The 15,743-nt window shown below is 40.0% G+C and overlaps 1 protein-coding gene across 5 annotated transcripts in view; it reads right to left on the reverse strand.

Moving 5' to 3' along the window:
* LOC114479060 (uncharacterized) overlaps positions 1–8,644 on the reverse strand; it is a 30,940-nt gene extending 22,296 nt beyond the window's left edge. For 2 of the 5 annotated variants that reach the window (XR_003675940.1, XM_028472502.1), the window contains exon 1: positions 7,610–7,715. The gene's annotated coding sequence lies outside the window, so the exon portion shown is untranslated. Of the gene's footprint in view, positions 1–5,981; positions 7,042–7,609; positions 7,716–8,613 lie in introns of those variants that run through there. The other 3 variants (XM_028472504.1, XM_028472500.1, XM_028472501.1) reach the window with 2 other exon arrangements.
* Between the last annotated feature and the right edge of the window lie 7,099 nt (positions 8,645–15,743).

Raw genomic sequence — 15,743 nt, forward strand, 5'->3', positions numbered from 1 at the left:
TGTGGTGACGAAGTCAGCTCAACATGTTTGGGTTGATTACTCAATCATTGTTCTGGATTTGCTTGGTCTGTGTTCTTGAAATATTTGAGTGTGCAATGATGTGGATACTCTGGTAGCCTTGTGTTAGGCATGTTTGCCACGATGGACTCTTCCCACATAGTAGCTGGTTTTAGCAGTTCTGGATCTGGATCTCCAATCCAGTATACTGACGAGGTCTCTGATTTTTGTAGCAGAGCTTGATTGGGTTTTGTGAGAGGAATCAGCTGTTTCACGTCCTCATACCCCTATTGTCCTGCTAGTTGTCCAGACATGGGAAGATGTATAGCGTCCTTTGGCCGAATACAGGTGAAAGCAGCTTCACAATCAGTCATAACTTCCAATGGTTGAGTGTTTATTTTTCACCTCTATTGTTGATTCTTGCTTCGGCCCTGACTCTACCAGCTGGCACCTTTAGAAACCAGGTACCGGGCCCCTGAATGGGTTTACCGGTCCCCTGATTTGCTGCTGTTGACCTCTGTAGCCTCCTCTGAAGCTATTCCTGAAACCTCCTCTGGAGTTTCCTCTGAAGCTTCCTCTGGAGCTGTAGCAATTACGAGCAAAGTGGCCCATTTGTCCACAATTATGACATGGTCCTTGTATCTGTGGGAAGTTTCCTCCTCTTCCTCTTCCAAAGTTTGCTTGGCCTCTTCCTCTTCCTATTTGTGGTTGATCACACGATGGCTGTTGGAAAGAGGCAATGGGAACCTCAGGTGGCTGTTGCTGAAACTGTTGTTGTAGTTGTGGTTGCACTTGAGTCGGTTGTGGCTGACTCTGCATGACAAATGCTTGGTTCTCTTCTTTCTTCTTATCATCGATCAACTGTATTTGGGTGAGTTTTCGGAGAGTATCTTGATCTTGTTCCTTTTTCCGATACACTTCCACCTGATGTGCGATGTGATCCGTATACACGCCTTTGGTCATACTTCCAAGACCAAACACTTCAGCCAATTTGCTCCTCAGTGTCAGAGGCAATCCTTCCTGGATTTTGGCTCTTAAAATTGATTTCTCCATCTGGTTCAATTCGGGATCATTTCCTGTGACGTTTCTCCACATTCGATGAGCTCTCGATACATATGCTCTCGGGTTCTCTTGGTGACCAAGTGGCTCAATGAAGATGTTGTCAGGATGCACATTTGTTGGAAAAAGTCCTCTTAAGGTTCTCCACACCCGTCCTCGACTTGCAGCAAACCGTTCTTGATCATTGACAGACGTCTCCACATATCTCTTTAGGCCTGCTGTTTGCAGAATCTCTTTCATTGCTGGAACTCCAATAAGGCTGGCCAAAAGTCTCTTAATATCTCCCATCGCTGGCTGTGTTCCCACCAGAACCTCTTCCAGCTTTGAGATCCAGGGGTGTGCACCATCTCGAAGCGTCGGTAATTTTCCGAGTATGTCAGACATGTCAGTTTTCTGCCAAGGCTTGTACTCCAGATTTTGTCCAGATTTTGTGATTAGTATCACTGGGCACATTTTGTTGTCTTTCTTTTCGGTTTTTGGACGTAGTGCATCTTTCCAGGTGTTTGACTTTTGAGACTTTTTCTTCTCTTTGTTGCGTAAACTCCACTGGAGAAAATTTTCTCCTTCCACTTCCTCTTCACTTTCATCTTCTTCACTTTTGTCTTCACTTTCATGTCTTTCACTTTTATCTTCACATTCATCTTTGTCACTTTCGTCTTCACTTTCATTTTCACCTTCATTTTCACTTTCATTGTCCTTCGTGTCGTCTTTCTCTGACATTAATTGCTTTGTTGATCGATCTCCTCTTCTTTCTGCTTTTGCCAATATTCGTAAACGTACTTCTCTTTCATATGGTGGTGGCTTCTTTGCTGATGTTGCCTGAGAGAAAGATATGTTGGTTTTCTTTGTCAACTTGCTCGTGGTCTTCTCCTTTTTCTTAATGTCTCGTGTGCTTTGCATCTTTTTGTCATTTGCCAGTTTAGATAAACTTTGCCCTACGATCTCAAAGAGTTGCAGTATGCCTAATTCAATTTGTCTTTTTTCTTCACTTCGTTTCTTTCCCTCTTTTCCTTTCCTCTGACTTGCTCTATAAGTAGACACTAGGACTTGTAAGGTGTTAACTACATCTGGATTAAAAGTACCCTCAACTGACCATGGCTGTGTAATGTAGGGACTCGTCATTATAAAGAACTTCTCTTAATTTTTCCTTTACTATAAATCTAATGTCGAACGAAAAATTGTGTGCTATACGAAATCTATGGTCACCGAACTTTGCCAACTGCAGAAGAAGTGATGTGAGAATAAATCCACCCGAATCGTAATGATATAATTGATCAAACCTTAAATCATCTCCAAAACTGGGATGATATCAATATCCCCAATCAAAGTTAAGTTAAGCACAGATACTGAAATTATTATTCACCATATTCACTTGATAGTTTAAACAGATTATCTAACTTGCAGATAACTAATCAAATTAATAATACTAAATTGTCAAAGCCAATCAATCAATGAGTTATTGTTAATCAATGATGTTCAATAAAGTAAACAAATTCAATATTCAGTCCACTGCCAAGTCCTTTCATGTATCATATATACCACTGTGAAGCCATATATAAGTGAATAAATTGTGTTATTATTGTTTGTGTAAGGTAATGTGTTGCTATAAATGTGTAAAAAATAAACCAGAACAAATGTTCTATTTGAATAATTTCATGAATAAACGCACCAGTTTCTCTCGACTGGAATTCGAGTATCGTATTGTCCACAAAGTCAAAACCACCAGGTGTGTTTCAGTGTCCTAGGAGTTGTGATTCAGGTACTCCTCTCCTCAACTCCTCAAAAATTCAGTTTCATAACAAGTCATCACCATTTTTAAAGCTGTGAATCCAAAACTAAAAAAATGAAACCTTTAAAAAATTTCTGTAAATCTTACTCATATTTCAAGCTTATGGAACAATTATAATTATGATTAATTATAATGGGGAGTGGTGGCCTAGTGGCCTAGTGGTTAAGGACGCTGGGCTTGTAATCGGAGGGTTGCCGGTTCAAGCCTCACCGGGGCCGTCACTGTGGGATGTTGAGCAAGTCCCTTAACCCCGAACTGCTCCCCAGGCGCCGCAAAATGGCTGCCGACTGCTCCTCAGGGATGGGATAAGTGCAGAAGACAAATTCCAATAATGTACTAACATTACATGGCCAATTAAAGGCGAAAGCCCGATTTAATCTTTAATCTTAATCTTTAAAGAATATACTGTATTTAAACGAATGAGTAATTTCTATATAAGTGTTAACTTCATGTTACCAGCAGAGAGCAACATTGCTTCCACTAAAGCATGCAGTTTCCCATATATACCGCTAGAGGCAGTATTTAACTTTAGAGTAAAACTTGTGCAGTTCACCATCTCTTTAGCTAGATGGCGCCACAACTGATCATCCTCCCCCCTTTGGGCGGACCACAGTCCGTCCACACCATGACGTAACTCGTAGCTCCGCCTCTCAAAAACAAACAAACGTCCAGTAACAACGTTAAGGACGAAGAGTTAACATCACGGGAACTCAAACAGACGCCAAAAACAACGGGGAAACAAATCGACACAACACATTCACATTATACCGGAGTGAACTTACAACGAAATTACAACACTAACCAGGACAGCTCAACAGAAGACACAGTTTTTGTAAACATCCACGTCAGAACACGAATAACAAAGTCCCAATAACCAAAACTCACGAACCCGGCGTCCCAGGCCGTTCATATCCAGGCATAGTGTCACACAGCTAGCAGACGCAAAATACGAGACAGTTAAAACAAAAACAAAACAACATGGCATATTCACAATTATCTTACGTTAACAAATATTCTAATGGTCACATTCAAACACTTAACCAAGATTTCTGCCCGCCGGAAAATACGGACCAGTTCTTATCACCAAATACACAGTTTACCACTTCGTTCACAACACCCGCAACTTTCACAGCGGAACCAAATAAACCTAAACAGCTTACACATAAACACACATGACAAACAGAGGCACAAATCACAGAATCCCAACAAACGCACAAAAAGAAAGACGCGATCGATCCGAGACGGTTCACACCGGACGCTGCAGCGGAACGCCGTGAACAAGTCCGAAACCGTAAAATACACGTCAGTGGAATAAGGAAACGACAGCGGATAAAACAGATCCATAAACACATAAACACCGCTGAACAATAACATAATTCAGCAAACAATGCCATCGAACGGCAAAGCAAATAATCGATCACATAATTGAGAAAAACCGCACGTTAATCCAATCAGATTGCTATTTAATAATCAAAAGCAGCACCAAACATTATCATTATCATTGTTATTATTGTTATCATTATTATATTTAAATCAGGCCTTTGTCCGGAACGTATTCTACCACAACCAAATGAATGCTGATATTGTATGTAATTTAATTCATCAATATGAATTAATCCAGTAATATAACGCTGTAACACCAACAGCAACACTGAATTAAAGAATGCATGCAACCACGGCTGATGCCGGCTTCATGTATCAGACAATGCTAAAAGTGTAAAATCTAAATTAAAACCCAGGCGCCGGCATGCAGCACAACGCTATTTATTTATTAAGAACTTTAAACCAGAGCGTCAATCGTGGCAACAGTCAGAATCCAGAAACAAACACACAGCTCCGTCAAACACTGAATAGTAACTTCACCAATAAGTCACAAGTTATATTAAAATCAGTTATAACAGCTATTTCACTACCATTCATTCAACGCATGACAGGGAGAGAACACACACACACGCATTTGCACACACAGACACACCCCTCTGCAGCGTGCAGGAGGAACACAAGGGCAGCCACAGCGAACTGCAAATCAACATAGGGCAAGCGGCCCCAAACAAGGTCGACATCAAAACCAACCTTAAACAGAGCTAAATCATTATTTTTTAATTAAGATATATTTAACATTATGTTGAAAATATATTCTAGATAATAATCAATCTCAAAAAGCACCAAAATCTATCAAAAGTCCCCATAATTTATAGGGCTCATAATTCTTAATCCTTAACCAAATCTATTTTATGTAACATTAGGGCTTATATCCAATTACCCTCTATTTACATTAAATCATATACAATTCAAAACACAACCTACATTTACAAACATGACATACAAATGAACATTAAATTCACACACAAAAAGGAAACAGAAAAAACAAATACAATTGACCAGCAGTTGTATTCGTTAATTCCTATTGACACACAAAACATCAAAACAGCGCTTTATTTCATAGTGGCTCATTCATTTTCCACCATATTGAGTAAATTCCTGAATCTTTACTCAAAAATAATCATCTTAACTCAACTCATGAATTCATTCCATAGTCAAGTCATTTTCATTTCTCTCTCATTTCAACTCAACTTCATGAATTCATAACATAGTCAAGTTATTCTCATTTTCATTATTTCAACTCAACTCAACTTCATGAATTCATCACATAGTCAAGTTATTCTCATTTCTCTCATTTCAACTCAACTCAACTCATGAATTCATAACATAGTCAAGTCATTCTTATTTCTCTCTCATTTCCTTTATTTCAAAATTTAACTTTACCAAATTAAGTGTTAATCCCCTATAGCATATCTCATGATTAAGTGACAAAACCTGCGACAGAGACTTACAGAATGTAGGAAAAATGGGCCCTTATTCCCAATTCTTGCATGGATATTAAGTCCCAAAACCATAAAATAGCCATTACATCCCTACCATTCCAAACAAAACTATCCTAGCAATTTAGTTCTCTTTTTCTTTTGTTATTGTTGTCATTACCGATAATCCAAAGTCTGTCTCAATTTAACAACATAATTTAGGCGAAACCCTTTCCACTCCTCATCGTTACAAACATCACACAATGCACAAGTTCTTTTAAACTGTACAATATCCATGTTAACACAGTGACCCCAAACACCCATCTCATACTCACCAAGGATGTTGGATGAACTCAGGGACACCATGGCACGGAAGAACAATTGTAGCAGCCGCTGTCCGACAACGCCAAATTTGTCGTGGTTTTCCCAGGTAGAGATGTGAACGATGAAAAAGATGTAGAGTGGAAAAAAGGGATCGTAGAAACTGGCTTGCATAATAACACAAAGTTTATTAACACAAGCAGAATCAAAAGAACAGGGCTGAGGCAGAAGCCCTGTGAGAGCAGCCGGGGTCAAATTTACTCTGAAGAATCTTAGCCAAAAAAGGCCTATATGACTTGAGACCAACGGGAGGAGTCTAAGGCTTTAGCCTTAGAACAAAGAAAGAAAGCCACAAACTTTCACACCTCAACAAATGGAGGAAGTACCAACCTGGGAACAAGAAACTTTCAGGGTTCACAAGTTAATCAACATCCAACAGTCAAGTTACAGAGATAACGGGCAGGGGGTCACAAATAAAGCCATCTGTTGACATCTTATACTCAGCTTGAAGTGAAGAGGTATATTGCATAGAATGAATAACACTTGTAGTTGACAATGGGTTATATGAATGAGAACATTCTGTTGGTTCTTGAATTATCTGAAGAGTGGCATTGAACAAACTATATTTGCAATCTAGATTTCTGCAAGAACCATTCCAATAATCCTTCATTTGTGACTTTTCAAACAAATACATATTCTTTGATCTCATTTTGAGGGGGAAACAAACAGCTGGTATTCTTCCAACATCCTGAGTCACCTTTGGGGGTGATAAAATCCCCTGGGCTCCGCATGGGTTCGGAGCCCAGAGTTTGAAAACTTAGCAAGTAAACATTGATTGATTGTTTAATGTAACAAAGAGGTGAGAACAGGAACGAACCTGTTCTTTGATCCTACTGTTCCTTTGCTTGGCCAGGAAGGGGAAAGGGTCCCCCCTTGGTCCACATTTACACTTCACAGAGAGAGACAACCTTCTGTCTCCCATGCTGAGGCTAGTATAGTATTTCAGCCAAAGTTTAATTTAGATGATTTAATTTCCTACACATGTGAAACAGTCAATACACCTCACGTACAAATTAGAAGAAGAAGAACTCTGAAGCATTGCCCTTAAAACAGACGAAGAAGAACCCAGAAGTGGAAAGACACTCGCAAATCTCAGCAAAAAGAGCTTTAAAAAAGAAAAGACGGCCATATGATGGACCAGGAGCTGGCTGGACAGACGTGGGCAGTACAGTCCATCAATTTTGCAGCTGTCTTACACAATCTAGCAGAGACTCGTACGATCTCAAAAATAGACGCACGAGTCGTAAATCAGCTCAAAATGGGCCAAAAATCACAGTGTATGCCTGCCTTAAAAAACTAACATTTTGTGTGTGTCTGTGCTAGACTAAAACTCTTATTTAGATACTACCAGTGTTCATAACGCTGATAGTAGCTGAATTGCACTTGTAGGTTATATCAGCATAAATACATAGTAAATGAAACAAATGCCTTGTCTAATCTAACGTTAATTTGAACTGTTATTTGATTATTTTTGTATGTAATAGTGTCTTTCTATGGACCTTGAGTCTGCTGCTAAGACATTCCTTCAATCAAAAATCACTTGATGTTTTAATGTTTTTTACATGGTTTGCTTTTTAATTACCTCATTTCTGTTGCAGACAAGGAGAGCTGAGGTAAAGGTAGCACTGCCTTGGGCCACAGTGTTTTTAAGTGGGAGCACTCTGCTTCTGTCATCAAGGCATCAAAATCTGCAACAAACACCTACATGAGACATGTCCCCAGCTAAATGATGGAGAGTTGGTTGAAATGAAATATTGACAAATACATTTCTGGTTGATTAAAACTAGCAATAGGAGGCCACACTGCAGGAAGAGCCGCTGGCATGGAGTTGAGGACATCAGTCTTTAGGTATAAATCTACGTTAAAACAGGCCAAAGCTATGATAAAAAGGCCAAAAAAAAAATATTTGCCAGAACGCATCATGTCAGCCCTGAGTCGTGCTGTTGATTGATCCTAGTCCCACTCTTCACAATTTAGTAAAAGTATTTTAATTTAACTGTAAAATTTCCGTCATTTTTTCAGGTACTTTATACACCTCTGGTTGCTGCTGATAGCCTGAACAAAAGCCTCTGCCTTATGCTGTGATAGAAGACAAAGGACATGCTCACATTTTAATCCTGATTCTTTAATTTATCACACAAATATGATGCTATTTTAGATTTAAATAGTTTGATATGATTGTCCAGATTTATAAATTAATTTATGTAGGCTATTATTACTTTGAGTTTGATGTTCTAGAGTTATTGATTTTAAAAAGAGAGTAATTTTACCGAGAAGTTTACTTGAATAGATGCAGTTTCTAATTTCTAAAAACTGCTAATTCCTTTTTGTCAACAGTTTTTACATAAAATTTCAAGTCACATGCTTTTATACTGGATATGTAGTTCATACTGCTGTGGAGTTTTGAATATTTCTGGCATTTTCATTTGCACTTTGTAATTTGTGTAATCTTTAGCCTTTCAAAAAAAGTAGCAATTATTTTTACCACACAATAGTGGCGAGTAAAATTACCTGCTACAGTACATATACAACACAAAAATGTGCAAGATATAAAATTAATCAGTAAAAATAGTAAAGTGTACTCACCGTAGGGATGTGTAAGATTTTCTGGATGGGATTTGTGGTTTCATACTTTATAAAAGCTGTGATTCAGTCCCACCTCCAAATATTTTCTCAAAAACAGGTTATGGGAGTCTCATTGTCTGTCTGTGAAGGAATGGGGCAAGACTGCTAAAGATCTTTTTCACTTTCATTTTTACGTGGAAAGTATGTTGAAACACCTTGTGTGTGGAAAAACACTGTACAAATAAATCTGTCCCGCTTTAAAACAAGGATAAAGAACTGCTTGGTAAAAACTGATTTTCAAAACAGAAACAATGATAAAAACAGTGAAACAGTCTCTCTTTGGCCGCAGTGGGGACACTTGTCCTCTACTGCATAACCCCATGGAGGACACTCCAGTGAATGTCTGCAGAGTGGAGGCTTGTAGAAGGACCTCCACTCAGGTCTGGTTGCAGGAGTCAGCTGCAGATGTTTTCTATATGGAGTGTCAGCTCTCTTGTCTTGCCTCGTTCTGTTTATTTTGTTTTATCATAATTCTGTAAAAAGTTTTTTTCTGCGGTCCCATCCAGTGGTGCAGGATATATATCTTCCAGGGTCCAGCTAGCGCCACCACCTGCCCCAGAGTAACAACCCCCACAGGCAGTAGTCTCGAGGCCAGACACTGACTTGCCCAGCTGGGAAGGTCCAGACGGGTCCCCCAGAGGACTGACTCTTGGAGGATCGAGTACAGAGAGTCCACCTGCCCACTCCTCGCATTCCTCAGCAGGTTCCACACTCTAAAAACACTTTTATAGAAAGCAAGCAGAGGAGATGTGCTCATTTTCGGTATGTTCATTAAAAACAAATTTAAAAAATGACCCAGGTCATTGAAACCCTGCAGTATGCAGTGGAACAGGGGTCTCCACAGAGTTTCCTTTGGTCCGGTTTGTAACCTCTGGATAAACTGGAGGCAGACATTGTCCCAGTTTTTATTTGCGCTGGTCTCATCCCTCAGAAAGACCCCAAGGTACCTGAAATCCCCTTTTTTCCACTGGAGGCAACCGGGCAGCCCGAGCTAGCCCTCTAGCTCACCCAAGTTTACTCTAGCAGATGAAAAAGAACCAAAATCTGGTCTGAACATTGGGGGAAACACACACCTTGAAGTTTAACTCTAATATAGTGGAGCAGAGGCTTGATGGATTCTGAATATAACATCCTGGAGAGAGAGCAGCCCTGCCCCACCCCTCTCTGTATCCCAAATGGTACGCTCAGCTCGCCGTTAATTTTCAGAACACTCTTAATGTCACTATAGAGAATCCGGACCATGGCTATGAAACCAGGGCTAAACCTAGAGCCGTCTCCAACTAGCATTATTTCTCACACAACGCGCGCCGAGTCGTCGACATGCTTTAAGAAAGAAAGTTTCTAGAGGACAGACGCCGTCTGAGACGGTATGTAACTACCCAATTTTGTTCACTGTTTATATTGCTGTGTGTGTTATAGTGTTAGTTTACTAGTCGAAAGGCTGGGATACACTGTGCGATTTTTTGAATCGTTGTTCTCAGCTCCAACTCAAACTGTGCGACTCATGTGCAGAGCCCGAATGTGCGCAGCTCAGGATTCTTGTTCTCACACTGTACGGACTAACAGTCTGACATGGTCTGACTGCTCACGCTGTACGTTCAGACACAACACGTCGGGGTCTTGTTTCCGGAAATGCAACGTACAAATCATAGCAAATAAAACAAATGCCTTGTCTAATCTAACGTTAATTTGAACTGTTATTTAATTATTTTTGTATGTAATAGTGTCTTTCTATGGACCTTGAATCTGCTGCTAAGACATTCCTTCAATCAAAAAACACTTGATGTTTTAATGTTTTTTTAATTACCTCATTTGTGGTTTCATACTTTATAGCAGCTGTGATTCAGTCCCATCTCCAAATGTTTATTTGAAGAAGAAATGGGCTGATATTCTCGAAAACAGGTTATGGGAGTCTCATTGTCTGTCTGTGAAGGAATGGGGCAAGGCTGCTTAAGATCTTTTTCACTTTCATTTTTACGTGGAAAGCATGTTGAAACACCTTGTGTGTGGAAAAACACTGTACAAATAAATCTGCCCCACTTTAAAACAAGGATAAAGAACTGCTTGGTGCGATACCCTCACGAGGAGCGATAGGATTTCCTTACGACCACACGATAGCTGATCGGGAGCTGGTTGTGAAGTGTTAATCGCTTCTCGTGTAATCGACACGAACACACGATCTAGCAGAGACTCGCGTGATCCCAAAAATTGACGCACGAGTGTATGCCTGCCTTAAAAAACTAACATTTTGTGTGTGTGTCTCTCTCTCTCTCATTCACACGTGTTTGTGTCACACCCTCCCCCTTTGAGCGCCACTTAAGAGCACTGTTTTCCCTGTTTGCTTTCTAGTTTTTAAACTTTCAGTGGTGCTGTAGGTGCTGTGATCTGACCACTTTTGTAAAACCAATGTGAGACACAGTATGAAACTATTTTTATAAAGCTATTATTTTAATTAAATTTACAAATTTGAAGGAAGTGCACAAGATGGACAGGTTGATAAGTGAACTGGAGTAACGCCATCAGCTGAAACAGTTAGAAAAGGCAGGGAAAAACAGAATTTTCAGCTCGTGTGCAGCATTAGCTTTAGCAGCTAACTGTCTTTTTGCCTCAGAGACTGATACCATGTTTATGCAAAAAATCTTTTAACGAATCAACGCTCCAACGGATAAAATAATCTAAATCTCTGTCAGACCCACTTCCTACACCATCAGCCATAGCAAGTATATCCCTCTTGACGAATGCGGAAGAACTGAACCAGAGCGAGAGTGTGAAAAGGCTTATTGCAATTAAAATGATTATTTTTCCCCTGAAAGTCAATTACAATAACATTCTCAAATACTTAAGTTGAAATTCAATTAATTACTTAAAAACTTAAAAAGGACCCCAAGGGCTAAATAAACAGAACCTGACATAACCCCCCCTTAAGGAGCGGGTTCCAAACGCTCCAAATCAAAACACCAAGACAGGGAGGATGGTGGGGGACCCGGCGGAGGGTCGAAACAGTTCCGGCGGCCTCCCATGAGGCGGCGCGAGCGAGGAGCAGGAGTCCGGCGGCCTCCCATGAGAGGGCGCAGGCGAGACAGCCTGTGACACCTCCAGCAAGCCAGGCGAAGAGGGCGCAGGCGAGACAGCTGGTGACACCACCTGCGAGACAGCCGGTGACACCTCCGGCGAGCCAGGCGAAGAGGGAGCAGGCGAGACAGCCAGTGACACCTCCGGCGAGCCAGGCGAAGAGGGAGCAGGCGAGACAGCTGGTGACACCTCCGCCGAGACAGCTGGTGACACCTCCGGCGAGCCAGGCGAAGAAGGCGCAGGTGAGCTGGATGTTGGCGGCCTGGTGCGGGGAGCCGGCACTGGCGGCGACGTTGGCGGTCTGGTGCGTGGAGCCGGCACTGGCAGGATGCAATCAACAGTCCCATATAAACGGCACCCTGACCATCAGTCAGTGCCAAACCGTAGCTTACTCAGAGCTTAACTCAGAGAACTCTCACCAGATTGGCTCCAGCTTCCGCCTTGTACCGTCTCGCCTCTGCCTCCTGTGGTCTCCGTTTCTGGGACCTTCCTCTGGAAAGCATGTTGAAACACCTTGTGTGTGGAAAAACACTGTACAAATAAAGCTGCCCCACTTTAAAACAAGGATAAAGAACTGCTTGGTGCGATACCCTCACGAGGAGCGATAGGATTTCAAACATGTTTGATTTCCTGACGACCACACGATAGCTGATCGGGAGCTGGTTGTGAAGTGTTAATCGCTTCTCGTGTAGTAGACACGGACACACGATCTAGCGGAGACTCGCGTGATCCCAAAAATTGACGCACAAGTGTATGCCTGCCTTAAAAGACTAACAGTTTGTGGGTGTCTCTCTCTCTCTCATTCACATGTGTTTGTGTGAAACTTGAATTTACTTACTCACTCTTGTAGTTTGGAGCTTTACGTTTTGTTTTGCGCAGTTTGGTTGTTTTTGTGATTGGCGCTACAATGTCTATGGAGTTTGGTTATCAGCATCTCAAACACACACAGTATTTATTTATTTAAATATACTAATACTAAATGAGTAAAATAAACACAACAAATGCACAAAAAGACAACTGAAAGAATAAAAAATACACATGACTCCAAAAGACATACATTACAGAAAAATACAACAAAAATATGAAAATGACTCAAATACACAAAACTAAATATTTATACTAAAAATACACAAAATGACAACAGAAAGATACACAAAGACACATATTGACTCCAAAAAACATACATTACAGAAAAATACACCAAACAAAAAAAATATGTGAGTTAAAAAAACAACAACAAACACATTTATCGTGTTCATGTCTCATAGAAGTAAACCAGGGAAATCGCACATGCTGTTTTATTTTGCACCCGCAAATAAACCCCTTAATAACACTACAGAGCACAGAGTATGTACAGTACACCTCTTTGTACATCCAACCTTCAAACACATACTCATTTGACCATAATTAACTCTACTTAAGCTCCCACATGAATGCATACTTCTGACGGGCACTGTATCTATTTCACTGCACAGCTTTCTTCCGGTGCGTGCCAGCTGAGTTTGGCCCTGATCTCGCTCCTGTGGACTTCTCTTTTGAGAAGTCTGCAGTAAGAGGGAAAAAGGGAAGAACGGGTCTAGCAGCTCAATGAGCAAAATTCGGTGTGAGTTCAATAGCATCTTAGATGGTTCTGTGTCTCTGATGAGAGCATGTGAGAAGAAGATGAGCACTGAGCTGGAGAAAAAAGATGAGGAGAACCTCTCTTTAAAGAAAACTCTCCAACAGGCCGACAGTGACCTGGAGCACATTGAGCATAGAGTGCGTAAGCTCAACCAGGACCATCAAGATACTGTGTCTCAGGTTAAAGCTGAATGGGAGAAGAAGACGAGCATTGAGCGAAAGAAGAAAAATGAGGAGATTTTCTCTTTAAGGAAAGCTCTCCAACAGGCCGACAGTGACCTGGAGCACATTGAGCATGGAGTGCGTATTCTCAACCTCAACCATCAGGATACTGTGTCCCAGATAGAAGCAAAATGGGAGAAGAAGATGAAGACTGAGCTGGAGAAGAAAGATGTGGAGATCCTCTCTTTAAAGAAAACTCTCCAACAGGCCGACAGTAGAGTGGAGAACATGAAGAGTGAATGGGAGAAGATAAACACTGAACTGGAGAAGAAAGATGAGGAGATCTTCTCTTTAAAGAAAACTCTCCAGCAGGCCAACAGTAAAGTGGAGAACATGGAGCGTGAAGTGTGTAGGCTCAACATCTACCATCAGGATACTGTGTCCCTGATGGAAGCAGAATGGGTGAAGGAGAAGAATATTGAGATGGAGAAGAAAGATCAGGAGATCCTCTCTTTAAAGAAAACTCTCCAACAGGGAAACAGGAGACTGGAGCACATTAGGAATGCATTAAACTGCATCTTTGATGATAATGTGTCTCTGAATGGAGCAGAAAGGGAGAAGACAACAGACACTGAGCTGGAAATGAAAGATGAGGAGTTTCTCTCTCTACTGGATGTTCAACATCACAATGAGATCGTTCCACTGTCTCCTCCTCTGGAGGAAGACACAGTGGATAGAATGATTGACCTTCAGAAAGAACATGAGGAAAAGCTCACCGACGAACGCCAGGAAACAACAAGACAAGTTATAGCCCTGACGAATGAGAACTGTGAGCTCTTGACACAGATTTCCACCTTGGGGAACAAAGACGCTGAGTGGGACACTCAGTATGGAGTTCTTCAGACCCAACATCTCACTCTGATCGAGGAAAAGGAGAAAAAAAACACAAGAAATGGAGCTTCTAGTGAAGGAAAACGCTGAACTAAAAGTGCTCGCCGCCACAAGTGAAAAGCCAAGAAAGAGAAGGAACAGGACAAAGAAGAAGAAGAAGAAGACGAAGGACGGGGAGATGGAGTGAAAACTGGTTTTACTTGAAAAAAAACTCTTCAGCTGTTTAGCTCGGCACAAATTGTGAGAAGATCCACTGCAGACTGAGTTGTTTTCTCCAGATTCTCCCACCACAATAAAACTTCCTTAAAGCAAAGCAAGGCAGATGTTTTTGTGTAGGGAATTCAATGTGCTTTACATTATTAAAAAAAATAAAATAATGAAAAGTATCCCTCTCAGTTTTTTTATTTGGATTTTAAAATTAGATGCTGACTTCAGCAGTTCAACACGTACTTCAAAAGTACAAATATCAAATGTATTTCACATATTTCCGTCTTGCAAAAATCCACAAAGAACATGTATCTCCAGATAGAAAAAGTAGGAAAACATTTGTAAATGGAAATAACTAAAAAAAAAAAAACAGACAGACAAAAAAGTAAAGATTTTACTAAAATAAGCAGCAAGTTTAGCAACAAACCATACTTAAAAAACATTTATTTATATTGCCTTTGACCAGATTTCCAGCAGTGTTTGTGAACTTTACTTTTCCCGTAAAAATATCAGTATTAAATCAAAATATTAAATCTAAATTTAAATGCTACATTTCAATATAAATGTTAAATCTAAATGCTGAATCTGAATATTAAATCTTAAATCTAAATCTTACATTTAAATCTTTTACATTTTTTATAAAAGATAATGTATGTATAAATGTTAAATCTAAATATTAAATGTAAATAATAAATATTGAAAAAAATCTAAATGTGCAAAGGTTGACTGAACAAAAACAAATGAGTTCTTAATAAATATCTACAAGAGCAAAACAAATGATCCTTTCACTGAGGATGCAAAGCTTTTAAGATCATTTCAAAAACAATTTCTGCTAAAAGACAATTGATCTCTATCTTTCACAATTATGAAAAAAATGTCATTTAACATTCCCGTGTAACTTCCTTTAATAATGTTATTTCCTCTAAATTATTGTGGTTTGACACATTTGAACAGGATAGAGGGAAATGGGGTTTATTTACTAAATAAAAAAATCAATATTCTGGATTATTCTTAGATAATTTGCTTGTGATGTAATAAATGTGACATTTGTTGATGTACATGTTGATCCAGAACATTACAGACACCCAGGATAAATACAGAAAATATATGTAATTTTTTTAAATAAAAAAAAGTATACA

This window comes from Gouania willdenowi, chromosome 17 (genome assembly GCF_900634775.1).
Source record: "Gouania willdenowi chromosome 17, fGouWil2.1, whole genome shotgun sequence".
NCBI classification, from domain to species: Eukaryota; Metazoa; Chordata; class Actinopteri; order Blenniiformes; family Gobiesocidae; genus Gouania; species Gouania willdenowi.